Raw genomic sequence first — 17,521 nt, forward strand, 5'->3', positions numbered from 1 at the left:
CCTGGGATCAGCCTTTCCTTTCCCTTGTGTTTCCTGTATTTCACAGATACGTAGGTGACCATATTGTTGTTCATAGATATTTTTTCTTCTTTGGTGAGATAATTAAAAAGAAAAGTCATAGTCATTTGGCTCATTATTAAATGTTCTACTTAGTTTTCTATTTAATTCCTCTTTATGACACTCTGGGTCCTTCCATTTAAGAAACTGCAATAAATGAAGGAGAGGAACAATGAAGCAGATAAACTTGGATTAGCTGTCTTCTTTGGTAATGCTCAGAAAGAATCACATGCCGGTACCCTAATTAACAAATCTGAAGTGTGCTGGCAGTTTATAGTTCAAGCAATATTGTCTGTAGTCTTTTCCTTTCTGTCAGGTTTTATAGGAAGATGGCACAAAGACTGGTGGTTATATTGTTACACAGATTTAATTCTATAAACGTAAAAAAATTGATTACCCTGGGGGTATTAAGAACTGTTTCTACTGATTGAATATTTTACTTGCATAAATGATAGTTCTTATAAACAGCTGCACATTTTAATGTTAGAGTCTTAAAGTTCTTAAATTGTAAGCATAAATGTTTCATTTTGGTTGTGAATTCCCATTCCCCACCCAAATACCATAGTACCAAGTACCAAGGTGATAAATTGACATACACACTCAACTCCCAAGAAAAAGTTCTCTTTGTTTTTCTTTATTCCTTATTTTTCTTTCTTTACTTTACTTTTCTTTTTTTTTTTTTCTGTGAATATCTGTTCTAAAATGATTGAACCCATGGGACTACTCTAATACCCTTTCAGAGTCCAAGGTACGCTATTCTCACATGTATGGGTATTTAACATAGCAGAAAATGACATTGCTCAGGGCATGAGGTGATGAGGTAACATTTTAGCTCTCCTGGAACCTTAGTGGCTGGAGGATACCTGAGGGGCACTCTAATCTCCACTTTCTCTTATTTTACAAATCAGGACACCTAAACCACACACAGATCTAGATGATGTTTTCTCATCAACTAGAAATCCTGTCTTCAGAATTTTCCTTCAGTGATTTCTACCACTACAGCTTAATTGTTGCCTTGAGTATTTAGTGTTGGGTTGTGATTAGGGCTCCACTGCTAGTTGTCAACAGTATCCATTCTTCCTTTGTTCTTTAATAATCAAACACTAGTATCATTTAGGGCATGAATACTGCAATTGTTAGTGTGTTTACAACCAACATGACCATGTAACTATGTCTTATGCAGTCTAATATAAGCAGAAATATTTGGAGGGACTTCTGAGAAGTCTCTTCAAGGAGAGATGATTTAGTTAGAAATTATGTTTTCTTGTTCTCCTGTGTACCTCCTTCTTTCCACTGCTGGGAATGCAGACTTGACTGCTGGAGCTCTAGGAAGCTATCATGAACCACGTAGTGATCTTGATTAATGTAATGCTAGAATAGTGGGGGGAAATGGGAGAAGAAACCTTGGCTCCTAATTGATGACTATGGAAATGCTCTAACAACTGTATATTGCTTGTTAGGAATTTTTTTCCCCTTGTGAGTGAGAAATGAACTTCTCTTTCATTTAAGCTGTTATTTTGATTTTTCTCTCACATGTCATTGAACCAGTTTGGATAGAGGGAATTTCAAATGAATGATGGTATTAAAAATGTAGAATTTCAGCAGATTAAGGAGGCATTACAAGAAACACTGGTCTAATGTCAGGAAAACCCAAAGAAATATATAATATTGGAAGATTTACTTGCTTTCTCTATATCTTATATATTTTATTTGAAAAATGGGGCAATGATAATAGCCCTACTACTGCTTCATAATTTTAAGGTCTCTAAAAAAGTATAAAATACTTTTTATATGCAATATATTTTTATTAAAAATATTCCCTTGATCTAAAGCAGCATTTCTTAACTGGAAGTCTTTGAATTCATTGGTATGTTGTGAAAAATTCAAATTGTGAATATGCTTTTTTTTTCTGCATAAATGGTCCTTTAAATCCTCAACAGAATCTAGACATTAGAGACTGTGTCCAGAATGGGACGGTAATATTTATTTAGAGGGGACCTCTTCTATTGGGGAGCAGCTAAAATGGATTATTTTAAATCCTCTCTTCAACATCGTAATCAACATTTAGTAACCATCTCTGAATATCTAAACTTGACAGATATTTCAAGTTCTCATTTCAAATACCACTTCTCCCTCAAAGCATTTTTTAAAGTGTCAAGTAGGAAATAATCTTTTCCTTTTCTCAGTTCCCAAAGGACTTTAATAAATACTCTTGTAAAATACTTACGTGTGTGATTATACTTCTCCACTGGACTTCAGATTCCTAGAAAGCAAGCATCAAGTCTAGACCTGTTTTAAATCCCCAGCCACTTACACGTATTGACTAATTCAGTAAATACTTGATAGATGAATTAATTCCTGAAAATATTTGCTTGTTTTAGTGGTGTATACAGTACATTTTTTATATAACCCTGCTCTAAAAAGCACGCTTCAGCCTCTAAAAGTAATGGGATAGGAAGGGCTTCAGATTGGATCCAGAGTTCAGCCATTGGAACATGGCACAGGGAGGATGCAGATGGCGATCTTCAGTGCATGGCTGACATGGAGATCTTGTCAATTGTCTTCTGTCCCTACCCCTCCAGATGACAATGTGAGTTAGATTTGTGCATAAGCTTGCTCAGAAAAGTTAGATTTTAAAAGATATGAGCAATTTTCTATATGGGAGATATGTATTGTTACCATACTATACTTTCTGTGTAGTACTTACAAAAGGAAGAAAACTTAATCACATCTTTCCTGTAGATACAAATTCAGCTTTTTCATATTATCCAAAAATATATTGGCACTGCAAAATTAAGAAAGAAAGCCGTTTATTGTTGATTACATCATATATGCTTTTAGAAAATTTTGGTTTAATTAAACTTGTTTTTCATCAGCTCATTTCATTCTTACTAGGATATTGTACATTCTTAGACATTCCAGGAAAAACCTATTGGGGAATTTAAGAGCAATGCCCTTATTTCCATGCAAAGTTTAGAATCACTTACAAGGCATATTTAGCAATCACACTAATTCAGATAAAAATACAACACTTAATCCTGGTGAAAGGAAAATATAGCTTAAATTTGTTGAAATAGTGCCAATAATTCGGCTCTGAATTATACAGATTTTTCCACCCAGTTACTTGTATACCTGGACAACTATAGTTATTTCCAAAGGATGGGCACTGTGCTTCATGTTCAGAAAGCAAAACAGAAGGCACCCTTTCAGAAAGTATAGGTTTCTTTAGAAAGAATATGAGAAGGAGTTGAGATGCTTGCATCCTATTTCTTCTTCCAAACTCAAGGGAAAAGTCCATATCCCTCCAAATGGGAACATATGGCATGGGTAGTATATGCTTCCTTCTCTTACATATGTATTCCATTGTGTTTCTGTACAACTGTTTAATGTCTCATTTTTTTTTTACTCATCAATAATCCAGAAACTTTAATGGACAGATGTCTTCCCTTAATGAATCACATACAACATCCTTAACTGGACATCCAAGATCCCTCCAAACTGGCTCCGCGGTACCTAAAATATAGACTCCATTGGTTGCATTCCCATACCTTTTGTACCTTCAAATGACTTAGCTCATCAGTATGTCTTTGGAAAATCCAGAGTTTGGTACATTTTTATATATATCATAAGTGGTTCTCACATTGACAACATGTAGTGAGTGACTTAGTGACCTCTGTTCATGAGTGTACACATGTAGAAACCCAAGCCATTTTAGTAAGAAGGGATTTGGGAATTGAACTGGGTTTATTCTAACAAGACCCAGATGAATGTATATACCAGCACTATGGCATATAAAAATTTCACGTTTCCTGTTAATGTTGCCTTTAGTGATAACTTCTTTAATACCATTTTTATGATCTCACCAAGCGTATTGAATACTGAAGAGCCAAAACCTGTTATTCTCTGTCTTATGACTGTCTTATTTTTATAGAACACTTACAGAATCTATAATTATTGAATTTACTTGTTGATTACTTCTCTGTTGTCTTTCTCCCTCCCCAGGGTATAAACTCTATAATTGTTGTCATCTGTTTGGCTCACCAGCACACAACACAGTGATCAGTACCTAATAAATAACAAATATAGGTTGGATGAATGCATCTTCTCATTTACTTACTTTCCCACTTGTTTTCTCTCCCTCTCTATACCTTTCCATGCTACCAATAATGAATTGTTCTTTGAATTACAAACAGGTGAAATAATTTCAAATAATCCATTGGAATGTATTAAGTCAATATTGATAAAATGTTTATGTAATGAAATTTGAACATGAAGCCAATTCATTAACTATTCCTAGTTTATTTTTTTATTTTTATATTTTATTTATTGCAAGTACATATGAATGTGTATTACGTGGAACTTGATAGATGCTTAGAAAACATTGATTGCCAAAAAAAAGAGAGAGAAAACACTGATTGCTTTTGTGGCAACATATTAGTTGCTAACAGTGCTAACAGGAGAACAAATTTTGGGTTATATGGTAATTATAGTTTTCTTGTTTTGGAAATTAACAAAAGGTTTTTAAGAGTGGCTGTGTCATTTTATATACTTGCCAACAATGCATGAGTCATTTAGTTTCTCTACATTCTCCCCAACATTGAATATTTCCTTTTTTTCTAAATTTAGTCATTCTGATAGGTATGTATTAAATCTTATTATGATTTCAGTTTGCATTTTCCTAATAGCTAATGAACATCCATTCATATTCTTATCTGTTTATCCTCCTCAGTAAAATGTCTGTTCATGGTGGGCGGGGGCGGTTTGCCCATTTTCTAACCATTATTTCTTAACTAACTGGTTAGTCTTCAAGTCCTTCATATATTATAGATACTAATTCTTTAATGAATATGTGGTTTTCAAATTTATTATCTCAGTATATAGTTTGTGTTTTCATTTTCTTATTTCTCTGAGCAAATGCTTTTGTTTTTGTTTTTGTTTTTAATGTGCTAAGGTCCAATTTATCGGTTTTTCCTTTTATTTACCATGCTTTTTGTATCAAATCTGGGAACTCTTTGCCCAGCCCTAGATCCTGAAAATTTCCTCAGTGCTTTTTCTAAAAGATTTATGGTTTTATATTTTGTACTTAAGTTCTCTAAAACATTGAAATTATTTCCTTATAAAGCTTGTAGAAGTAGGGAAGCATTATAGGCAAAGAATATATTTGTACAGAGAGGAGAAAATAGCATGGGGCTTTGAAGGAAGAGAGAAACATCCTGATTGATGAATGTGATATAAAACACAGGTCATAAGGCAAGGGATGATATTAGAGAGAGAACTTTGTATGAATTGGTAGTGTTGGGGTTTTACCAGGTAATTGATAGGGATCCATTGAAAGATTTTAAATGGGGGATAATGTGTTTAGATTTCTATTTTGGAAAGGGCACTCTGACATCAGTGTGGAGAATGGATTTCAACCAGGGCTTTTCACTTTTTATTCATTTCCAGGTGAAAAATGCTACAACAAAATAGAATGGTTTATAGATCAATAAATGGCACAATTTAAAATGTCTGAAAGGAACTCTTTGGCTCCTTAATATAGAGTGCATTCTGCAGAAGTTGAAAGTGATTCTACTCTGAGAAGTGTAGTATTTTTAACTTTCGTAGATATGGAGAAGGGTGTCTCATTATTTAACTTAAGACATTACTATGAAGAGTGATATCCGGGTTTACTCTATAGTTTCCCTCTTTCCCTTAAAAAGAAGTGGTTTATTTCATATTTTACACCTATCTTCATGTTTTCTGGAAATAGTAAGAAATTTTCATGAATAGCTTGATGAGTTGTCATTGGCCATGGTTTCCAAGAAATCTTAAGAAACTTAGTATTTTCTGAATGGCATCCGTTACCACCATTCTGATACTATGTGAGAGGATTGAGTGAGTGGATTAGGATCCTTTCAAAACGAAATTGGCTGATTATTGAGGTTTATGAATCCAGGTGTTTTGTAACCATCATTACAATAATTGATTGTTCAGTGTTCATTGGTGTATGCTAACATGACCTGGTAGAAGGCTATTGGAGAAAATGATACTTAGACATTCTCAAAGCATTCTCCAAATGCTACTTACTAGTTACAAAAATAAAATGATACCTTTATTTACTAGAGAGTAGTCTGGGGAGTAAATTCAATACCATCCATAACAGGACAAACTGGAAATACCTACCCCTCATGCAGTGCACTAAGAAGAGGTGTCACCTATATGCAGAAAATATAGTAAATGACAGTTTTCTATCACAATTAGATTTCTTGGATTGGTTAATTAAATTGTGGTTATGGAGGTGAAAATCCTTGTTCTTTGGAAAAAACATTATTTGGTGAATCATCACATCATACACTTCAAATAGCTTACAGTCTTGGGGCGCGTGGGTGGTGCAGTTGGTTAAATGTCCAGCTCTTGATTTCTGCTCAATTCATGACCTCATAGTTTGTGAGTTCTGGCCCTGCATTGGGTTCTGTGCTGATGGCACAGAGCCTGTTTGGGATCCTGTCCCTCCTTCTCTCTGCCCCTCTCCTGCTTGTGTGCATTCTCTCTCTCTCTCTCTCTCTCTCTCTCTCTCTCTCTCTCTCTCAAAATAAATAAATAAACTTAAAAAAAATAGCTTACAATCTTATTTGTCCATTATATATCAGTGAAGTTGAAAAAGCATTATTTATTGAATTCTTTGGAGAATTATTTAAGGATAAAATTCCCAAATGTCTGCTACTTACTCTTAAATGATTCAGGAAAAGAAAGAAGTATAACAGAATGAGAAGGAAAGAGGGAAATGATAAGGAGAGGGAATAAAAGGAGAAAGCAGGGTCACCTGGGTGGCTCAGTTGATCATCCGACTCTTGATTTTGGCTTAGGTCATGATCTCATGGTAGTGACCTCCAGCCCTGCCTTAGGCCCACCATGGAGTGTAGAACCTGCTTGGGATTCTCTCTTGTTCCACTCGTTCTTGTTCTTCCTCTCTCTCTCTCTCTCTCTGTTTCAAAAATAAGCTTCAAAAAAAGAGAAAGCAAATATCAAAATGTTTGCATTAGTTCTGAGTCATAGTCATATGGGTTTTCATTACACCATTCTTTCAACTTCCCTATAAGTTTGAAATTTTTCCAAAAAAAAAAAAAAAAAAAAAAGAAAGAAAGAAAGAAAGAAAGAAAGAAAATCTGGCTGAAGGGTAATTAACATAATCAAGTTTAAACTGAGTATTCTATAATCTTATCCAAAGTTATGACATTTTATATGTTATTTTAGGTCATTCCTTCCCAACAGTTTCAAGGCTTAATACATTCACTTTAGGCCAACGTGTTTTATTTTTTTAAGGTTTTTAAAATTTATTTATTTATTTTGAGAGAGACAGAGACAGCCTGAGTTGAGGGTGGGAGTGGGGGTGGGGGGGAGAAGGGCAGAGAGAGAGGAGACAGAGAATCCCAAGCCGGCTCCACATTGCCAGCGCAGAGCCCAATGCAGGGCTTGATCTCATGAAACTGTGAGACCATGACCTGAGCCAAAACCAAAAGTCAAATGGTTAACAGACTGAGCCACCCAGGCACCCTATACCAGCTTGTTTTAAAGTTACAAAGTTAGAATGACTGGTTTACTCTAAGCAAACACACCAAGGACCATTTTTGATTGTGAACGTGATTGGACAAGAAAATATCGTCAACAAAGAAAAATAAATGTTCCATGTGATAAAGTTTTAGAAAACTCAAAGCTGCCATATGTTAGCTATGAGCCCTCGGACATCTTATTCAGCCTCTTTGGTTTTCAGTGCCTTTATCTATGAAACAAGAATAGTAAAGACACTTACCTCATAGGGTTGTGGTAAAGATTAAAGTAAATAATCATTGTAAAATGCATAACTGTTTCTGACACAGTCATCCAAAATAATGATAGTGTACGATTGAAAATATATATATATATATATATATATATATATATATATATGTGTGTGTGTGTGTGTGTGTGTGTGTGTATGTATCTGGACAGAAGTCCTCCTTCTGCATTCTGCACAGCTCAGAATTAAATCTGTGATGTCATTCCCCCCAAATCAGGAAAATTACAAATTTGTTTTAAAATTGCAAAGACCTGAATAGACGTATTACTTAGCATGAGTATGGATTTATACTGTAACATTACATGTGATTATGTGGCTATATCATTTAGATTACCTAGATTTTAGGTTCTTGGAATTAAAGGTTGCTTTTGCTTTATTTGTCATTTGTTTGCAATATTTCTACATCATATTGGTTTGATAGAGGATAGAAGGATATGAATTTAGACAGTGGTTTCCCTGAAAATAACTTTTAAAATTTCTACTTAAAGAGAGGCTTGAATTCTGCCTTAATCTCTGATGCATTTTGTTCTAAAGTTAAGCCCGATCCTCTATATCTGGAAATACATTTGGTGGGGTAGGGGGAAGAAAGAAAGAAAAAACATTAACCGATTTTCTGCAAAGCATGTAGGAAGGAAAGCAGGCATCTTACTCCTCTTTGTCACTCCATGAAGTGTTAAGAACAGACTTCGCTTAGTGTAAGCAGTTACTCACTTTTCTTCTAATGTAACATCGTGGTAATCTTAAGAAATAGAGTCCTTTTTGGTTTTGGTTCTGTTACTTCTTGAACACCTTCTTCCTTATCCTGTTTCATCTGCAGCAGATCTAAGGGGAGATAGTTTCTCTTTAAGAAACAAAGGTGAACTGAGTCCCCTCATGTAAAAGCCTGCAGAAGGCTTTTTGCACTCAGTGGAAGGTATGCCAAAGAATAAAATGAAAAACCTCTGCCATCTACCTAGCGCCTACACTCTCTGGAGCCAGCAGAAGAGCACAGCACCAGAGTTGAAGAGTCTACAGGGCACTACATTAGTGATAAAGCTGATTATAAATAATAATGACCTTAGTGGATGATGAGAAATGTGGTAAACTTTTTCTGAGCCAGACAAGATGATGTAGGGGATACAATATAAATGCATATAAAGTTTGTAAGGAAAGCAGATGCTGAGAGATTTTATTTCTCTCCCCAATAATTTAAATGGACAATGAATTTAGTAAGTGCTCAATAAATTTTTGTTCAATCAATAGACAAAAGGGTTTTAAAAACTGAGTTCCTAATGAAAGCCCATATTTTCATTTAATCCCAACTGTCTATTAAAACTGCATGTATTTCAAGAATAAGATCATATTCCTGATATCGGAACATAGGAAAGGTTGTTCATCTGTTTAGAGTCAGAGAGATAGAAAGAAAACATGTATATAGAATTGCATGGAGCTCAACTTGCTGAAGAGTTGTCCCCCTTGGTTCCCATGGCAGGGTCTGGTGGGAGAGGGTAACAGATACTGAATTGAGACTCATTTTTATTTGTTCTCTTTGGTTTTGTGAAAAGGGAGACACGGAGGAGAGGGCCCTAATGGCTACTTGCTACCATTTGACTTTTTTACTTAGTGATCATGTCACTAGCCCTTTGTTCTAAGGTCCTGCTTGTTTGTTTGCACTGATAGGCTTTAAATTACAGTACTTTGTTGGTTTTTGAACTAGTTTATTGTACTGAATGTGGTAACTTTTGTGGCAGCATATTGAAAAGTCTAAAGTGACTTTCCAGGCAAAACGGTGTTTTCTATTGGTACTGCTGCTATATTTAGAACAACACCATGTAAACTTGGCCGGTTTTTAACCTCAGTTCCAAATTCCCAGGAATTCTAACTATGAGGGTCCCACATGCTTCCCCCTTGGGTCAGGGTTTCTCAAATGTGGCATTATTGACATACTGGGTCACATCATTTTTTTGCAGGATTGGTGTGTCCTGTGCATTATAGGCTGGATGGCAGCATCCCTGATCTCTACCCACTAGATGCCAGTAGCACCCACCCACCCCCTCAGTTGTGACAGTTAAAAACCAGTCTTGGAAAGTGTTCTATCTTTGTTAGAAGGAAAATCAGAATCTTCTGAGTGAAAGGATTTTTTTATTTTTAGATGATAAGAAAATGTGTGTGTTCTTTAGCCAATCCAATAAGGATAAATCAGTTCTTCCCCAAAAAATTAAATGAGAAGTTCCACTTACAAAACATTTTTTCTACAATTTTTCCCTCCCCCTCTCTCTTGTTCTCTCCCTCTCTCTGCACACATACAGGCATGCACATGCACACCTTAAATTAATAGACATTTTTTGCTAAAGATTACTCCAAATGTCTGAGCATTTGGCAATAGATGAATATTGAGGCATATTACATTTTTAATCTAGCTTGTAGGTCAATTTGATGTCATTGTGACATAGTATTCAAAATGGGCTGTTGTTCTTCCTTAGGCTGTTTTAATTTTGTCACCCTGGTCTATTTGGGTCATTGTTACAGGAATCTGATTACTTCTTGGAAAACAAATTAGGCCATAGACTTTCTCGTGTGAATCTATACTTTTGTCTCGCTTCTCGATTATTTTATTATTGGCTCCATTGCTTTTGATTGGAAAAGAAAGTCCAGTCAAGCTGCTAAGATTATCATTCCAGTGGGTGCCCTGGGCAGTGATTTCTGAACCATTCATTCCTTTGAAATTTTGTTCTCAGCTGGAGAAATGTCACAGTTGTCTTAGCTTTTGACTCTGACTTTTAGCGAGAGAAGCAAGGAATAGGAAATAACACTTTCTAGAAGAAACAATGAGCAGTTGTATGCACATCAGGCGACTTACTGCTGAAGATTTCAAAACATTAAAACATATTGATTAAGTTTCAACCTGTTGGGAAATTATTGCCATAACTTTCATTTTTCCCCTAGATTTGCTGAGGCTCAGAGCTGTATTTAACTTGCTGAATCTTGTATTTATGGCCAGAAAGAGACCTCAAGAGCCCCATTCCCCAGGTTCTTATTAGCCTTGACAAGAGTGTGTTAAAATTGCAGACTCCTCAGAGTCCCAAAGAGATGCCTTTTCTTGCAATTTCTATGCAAAGTCTAAAACAATCTCTGTGTATATTTTGGCTTCTGAAATAGATTCTGAGGTAATATATCAGATTATATTGTCTTTGTGAAGACACTTTCTTCTGTTTGTAGTTGCTAATCATTTTTCTATTTCCCTTCCTCTTTGCTATATTTATTTTGACATTAATGTTGGCTTTGACCTTAAAGGAAAAAAAAACTATCAGACATTTCCCAGATTTAGGTTTTTATTATAAATCACTTCATATTTTAAATGATATGTCTCAGGGGAGAAATGTATGAAGAATTGATGGAAGTTAGAAATTTTTAGTTAGTAATTATCACCTACCATTAGAAACAAGTGCAAATCACATGATGTCAAAGTAAATCTATCACATATCATAATCAAAGATGAATCAAAGTAATTACTAGCCAAACAGGGATTGCGTAGAACTTAAAACCAATTTGACTATACCACTGAATAAACACTTTAGTATTTTAATTTGCTCCTATTTTCATTTACTTCAGCAATATGCTTGCTAATATGACTGAGATGTACAATTGGTATTTAACCTGTTTTTGTCAGCACCTCACATGATCTGCATGAAGTATATGTGCTAAAGTCTCAGTAATAATGAGCCAGATGAAAACAACAGACGTGAAATTTATGCCATTTTACATCTTATGCCAAATTGCAACAATACCCAACAAAGTGAAGAAACAGGTTATCTTAGACAAATTGGATCGAAAATACTTATAAAAACATGTTTTTTAAATTTAATTTTAGTTTTTAATATGAAATTTATTGTCAAATTTGTTTCCATACAACACCCAGTGCTCATCCCAACAGGTGCCCTCCTCAATGCCCATCACCCACTTTCCCCTCCCTCCCACCCCCCATCAACCCTCAGTCTATTCTCAGTAAAATACTTACAAAAACATGTTTAACCAACACAAAATTGCTCAAAAGTTAACTAAAATTTGTAAAGGTTTCATTATACTGATTCATCATCTTCCACTTTGTTTTATTGCTAATGACTATTGATCATAAATCTACTTGAGGCCTTATATCTGGTTTGGAATAACTGAGTCGGTAAAGGATGTGAAAAGGTCTGGCAGGATGCATTTTACATGAGATCCTGCGTCCTTTTAGTGAGCTACTTTTCTGATTACTGAGTGAAGGATCATAAAAGTGTCCATTTTCCTTTTATTCCCCAAGGCCAGTTCCAAAACCCTAAGATAACTTGAGTTGTTTTGACCTTGATGATACACATTTTTCCACAAAAGATAAGGTAACTGATAATGTGAGAAGCCCTACCTTTCTTTACCTTTGAATAGTAGGAGCATAAGAAAGATGGAATAATCCAGCTAAATATGAAAAGACTCTTTCCCCAAGAACTCTAGCTATTGGCTCATGAAGACAAACATTTACCTGGACTTTTGGCTCTTTGTCCAGTTTTATTTTCAGGTAGACATCATTAATGTAGAATTAGATAAAATTATTTTCTACCTCATCAGTCTTTTTTTTTCTTTCACACGTTTATAATTTACCCACACTTCATGATCACGATGCCTCCAGTTCTCTAAAATAGCTGCTTATTAGCCAATTGATCATGAGACCCTCAAAGGTAACAGAGACCCCCATTTGGGATATTTTTTTAAGTATACTTTTATTTTCATTCCTCTGGTTCTGTTAGAAGTGTAAGCTAATGGAGGTCTACTTTCTAGCTCTTAGAACATATAGAATGTCGTATCTGTGAGAGCCCTCAGAAGTCTGGACCAAGGCCCTGTTATACACATAAGAACACTAGGGCTCAGAAAGGAAAAATGTCATACTGTAGAACACCTGATTTTTATAGCAAGGTGAGGATTAGAACTTGAGATTTCTGATTCCTTAAATTCCCCTTGTCCCTTTATCACATGGACTTACTAACTACTAGCTGCTATGTGGGTGTAGAACTTTAAATTACCGCATGGGTGCCTTGATCACTGCCTTTCAATGAGTGACACAAGAGAGGAGTCTCCTTTCTCTCACATGGAGTGTTTTACATCCCTGACTCAGATTTGCTTAACTAAAGTCAAACTTAAACAAATGTCTTCAGGGGCTAGTGGGTAGCATATATGAGCAAAAGTGGGGTGGCACCATTTGGTAAAATGTTCTGTTTAAAAATGTTCTCATTGAAATACTAAAATCTCTGTTTTGCCAAACCAAGCCTGTCCACAGGCTACAACCTTGCAGCTCTTGTCTGCATCACCACGTGGATAGGTAGTGAAGAACATTTTTTCAGTTATGTAAGCACAATCAACATTACAGTTACTTTTACCATACTTGGTGTCCCAAATACCGTGCCAAACCCTCTGCTTTGAATGCACTGGACTTCCAGTACTCAAGGAGAAGCATATCTTTGGGGATATAAAATGCCCCCACAGAGACCAGCTTTCGTCCAACTAGTCTCTCCAATGTCTAGACCTGCAAAAAATATACAAATGTCTCATAAAATCCATAGGGGAAATGAGACTGCAGCCTGTAACCTTCCTGAGAGCAGCAAAAAAACCCTAACAGAAAGCCAAATCACAGGGCAAATCCACCATATGTACTGAACAACCAATGTAATTATGTTCTGTAGTTGAGGAATTACATAAATTGCCCATTGGGAAGGAAACCGTAATCTCTACCCCTCCCTTGAAATCTATAAACAGCTGTGTGAGTGTCTCTGTTTTTGAAAGGTTGAACACATTTGATCGGGGAACCAACTTGATTTCCTAATCAGGTTCAATGTGAGCAGAGCCAGTTAGAGATGTGTGTGATTCTCCCAGTGTGCATCTTTGATTCATGCGCTAATTATGTCGATCCTTTGGGGAACACAGCCACGAAGCTGGGTCCTCCTTGATTAATGCTGGCTGAGAGCCATGCAGCACGCAGCAGAGAGCAGTTCAGCATCTCTAGTCCCAGCTGAGAATATGGTCCCATTATCTCCCAGCTGCCTAAGCAATCCATAAGGGCCTGTTCTGCGTGGATGATCAGTGTAGTGGAAGCAGGGACTTGCTGAGAGCTGAAATCTCTGTTTGATTTGCTGTAACATGTAAAGCGAAACTGGGACATTTTACTTTACAGTCTGTAAGTACCAGGTTTTCTTCCCCCCTCTTTCTCCCTAAAGCTCCATGGGAATGTGACTTTGCAAGCTGCATTTGATTTGGTGTTGCTTCGCTCTTTGTTGAAACAAGCTGGTGAGACAGAGTGTCATCTGTTTAGAGCTTGCTGTTTCTGTCAGATCTCTTTTATAATTGATTCATACAGGAAAATAAGAGACCTTTCAGAATGCTTTTATAGAAGTTAAAAATTATTGGTTTTGTTTTTAATTTGGAAGCATGGGCACATTGTCTTTTGTGCTCAGGATGGTCAGAGCATATGTTTATCTTCTGTATCTCTGGCCATTGCAAGAAAAATGTAAGTAAAAGTAATGTGTATGTAAAGAGATCATCTTACGTGCACTTCTGTATCGAAGAAGCATGTGTCAGTATTTGCAGAATTTGTTTAAGAGTTTATTTTGTGGCTCTCTGCTGCCACTAAGTAAGGCAGAAACAGGAAAGTTTCTCTTGTTTTTCAGTTGCATGCTGTTTAGAAACTTTGCCAGGGGTGAGGGGGGGTGGGGGTAAGTATTAGGAATATTTGCAAATATAAACTCTACATCTCCTTTTTCATGCTTAAAGTCTGTGTTTCAAAATAAGAGTCTATTTCTTAGCTCTATTTTGTGTTTGAATGTGCCACTTTTTGTGAAGTAATGTTAATTAAAAAAAAGCCAAAAAATATCATTTCAAATCTCAGTTCATTTATGTTTCATGTGTCTCCCAATGCAGTCTATCAAATTAATACTTGTTATCCATGCAAGATGAATTGATCATAAAAAATGATATTAGAAATTAATATTGTTGATAATGTTTGCATGGTGTCTCTCAAATGATCAATGGCTTAGTGAAATTAAAGATTGTTATCACTATGGAAAGGGATATGTGGTTATTTTTTTTCCAGGTTTCCCTAACCTAAATATAAATCACACTTTTCTTCCTGGATTGAACATAGAACAATTGAGCTGTTGTAAGAATAGAATTTGAATATAAGAGGCTTGAACAGTTTGAACCAATAGCCAGAGCTGAGGTGGACCAAAATGAACTTGAAATCATTCATAGTTGAAAAGGGGAATCAGAGTGCCCTCAATGAGCTTGAGACCATCGAGCTAGAGGATCCCATAATTTCCAGAGTGAAAATACAATTTTCATGAATAGGCAGTAGGTCCCAAAGCAGAGGAAAACCACAGGCTGTGAAGTATAAAAGTGTCTCACTGGTGGGGACAGAGTATGTTCTCATTAGACTTGGTTGATAGGAACAATGCAAGAGAGAGAAGACGCAAAATAGATTGTTGTCTATGTGAGGTCAGACATTTTCAGGGCTTGAGGTTTGGAGGGAAAAAGTAACAAGCTAATAGAGAACGCTTAACATCTGGCCGGATGGAGCAAAAGCAGAATGGCTGTGTTACCTCTGGGTAGCGAACAATCCCAGGGCTGTCCTTGCAGAGAAGTCTGTTTCTGGAAAAAAACAAGTGTGTTTAAGGATGCTCAAACACTGAAATCTGAAATGAAGGCAAGTAGTTTTGATGGTCATGTTTCCCCTAAACAAAAGAATGGCTTCATGTCTTCTTCCAAAACCAAGCTGACGTTTAAGCGATGGTTCCTGAGGAAGCTTCAGCTATATTTGGAAAAATAAAAATGTTGGTGTTTTCTAACTAGTACAAGTATATGATCTTGCAGAGATGTTAACTTGTTTAAAATGATAAGAGACGGTAGTCTTGAATTCTATTTTTTTTAAGATAGTAGGAATTTTTCCCCTTTTTACAGGAGTATTTTACTGAAGTAGTTTAAGTTTGATTTTTTATTTTCCATTCAGACATTTAGAAATTTCACCTCCTATGATAAATATTTTTGTGGCTGGTCACTACAAAGCTGTAAGAGGTATTTGCAAGATTTATAGTGTGCTCCTCTTACTTTAGAAACATTTTGATTACTTTCTAAAAATTAGGACACTCTCTCCCCGGTTGTGCTTAATCTGTAGAAAAGGGATTGGATGCTCCAGGGGTAGTTTAGGGTCTGGTCACTTGACAGATGGAGAAGCCAGATGGATGTCACATATACCTTGTAAGAGGTGATTTTAAAGCCATGGTTATTTATTTGGTGTTCAAAATAAATGTAAAGTGTTAAAAAAAGATAATAAAGGAAAAAAAGTCTTATGTCTCTGTATGTGTTTGCGTGCGTGCAAATCTACTCATCACCCTGGTAGGTGGTTTCTATGCTCTTCTGACTGTGGTAACCCCTCATCATCGAGAAGGTGCTGATGTTGAATAAAGTGGAAGGAATCCTGACAAGGGACACATCAGTAGAGAGTAAAGCCCTTGGCAGGGTGTGCTTTGGGCCCTTGGCAAATGTTTTGTCTGTGCCCAGAGATGCAGGGCTAAGCGCAAAGAGAACTTCACAACATCCTCAGCACACTTGTAAGCATGTCCTGTTTGCACACAAACTGCACTCCAGCCTTCCTTGACAGGGTGGATCAGAAAATGTGAGGTGCGGAAGAGACCTCTGTAAACTCCCTCTACAATAACTTCAAAGTGAATATGATGGAACAAAAACTGAATTTAATAACCCTGAAAATTTTGACTGATTTTAAATGTTAACAAGCCTTGACTACTATGCATTGTCAAAGTATCCACTCAATGGATTATCAGTAATAACAGTTGAAGCTTGAGTTAAGCTTTTTCAAATTGCTGTGCAAGCTCTAATAAGCCACTTTACCTCTCTGTGCCTCAGTATTCCCCCTGTAAGATGAGGTTTGATTTATTATTTATTTATTTAATGTTTTATTTATTTTTGAGAGAGAGAGAAAGAGAGAGTGAGAAAAAGGCAGAGTACGAGCAGGGGAGGGGCACAGAGAGAGGAAGAAAAGAATCCAAAGCAGGCTTTAGGCTCTCTGAACTGTTAGCACAGAGCCTGACACAGGGCTCAAACTCGTGAACCTGAGATCCGGACCTGAGCTGAAGTCAGACACTCAACCATCTGAACCACCCAGGCACCCCAAATGAGGTCTGATTTTTAAGATGACTTTCGGGGTTACGAAAGTCTATGATCTCATGACACTTCATTCTAATCTCTCCCTCACTCCTGGAACGCCCTTCAAATTGCCCAGGGACTGAGTGAAATGTGATGTAATTGTCATCTGAAGCAAAATGTTACTGGGATTCTTTCCTTTCTTTCTTAACTTTCCCTCTTCTCCTGTCCTTATTCCCTTCCTTTCTTCCTTCCTTTTTTCTTCTTTCACACTATCCCTACTCCCTCCCTTTCCACTCTGTCCTAGTTCCCTTCTCCCTGTTTTTTTATTAGCGAGTTGTTCTAAAATCAAACAAAGCTGGGAATGTCTGTTCTTGTGACTAATCTGTTTGCCATCTACTCTTATGAGAGATCATCGAGGTATAAGGTGTATAATGGTATCCTGCTCTGCTGTGTATTAACAATTACTTACTCGTAGGCATGTGTATACAG

The 17,521-nt window shown here is 36.4% G+C and overlaps 1 protein-coding gene across 6 annotated transcripts in view; it reads left to right on the forward strand.

Moving 5' to 3' along the window:
* The window catches only part of CNTN4 (contactin 4), an 899,609-nt gene that overhangs the window by 376,910 nt on the left and 505,178 nt on the right, over positions 1–17,521 (forward strand). Inside the window, exon 1 of one of the 6 annotated variants that reach the window (XM_019824593.3) lies at positions 13,456–14,054. The exons of the other annotated variants lie outside the window; for them this stretch is intronic. The gene's annotated coding sequence lies outside the window, so the exon portion shown is untranslated. Of the gene's footprint in view, positions 1–13,455; positions 14,055–17,521 lie in introns of those variants that run through there. 6 annotated transcript variants of the gene reach the window in all.

The sequence above is a fragment of the Felis catus genome, chromosome A2 (genome assembly GCF_018350175.1).
Source record: "Felis catus isolate Fca126 chromosome A2, F.catus_Fca126_mat1.0, whole genome shotgun sequence".
Classification (NCBI taxonomy): Eukaryota; Metazoa; Chordata; class Mammalia; order Carnivora; family Felidae; genus Felis; species Felis catus.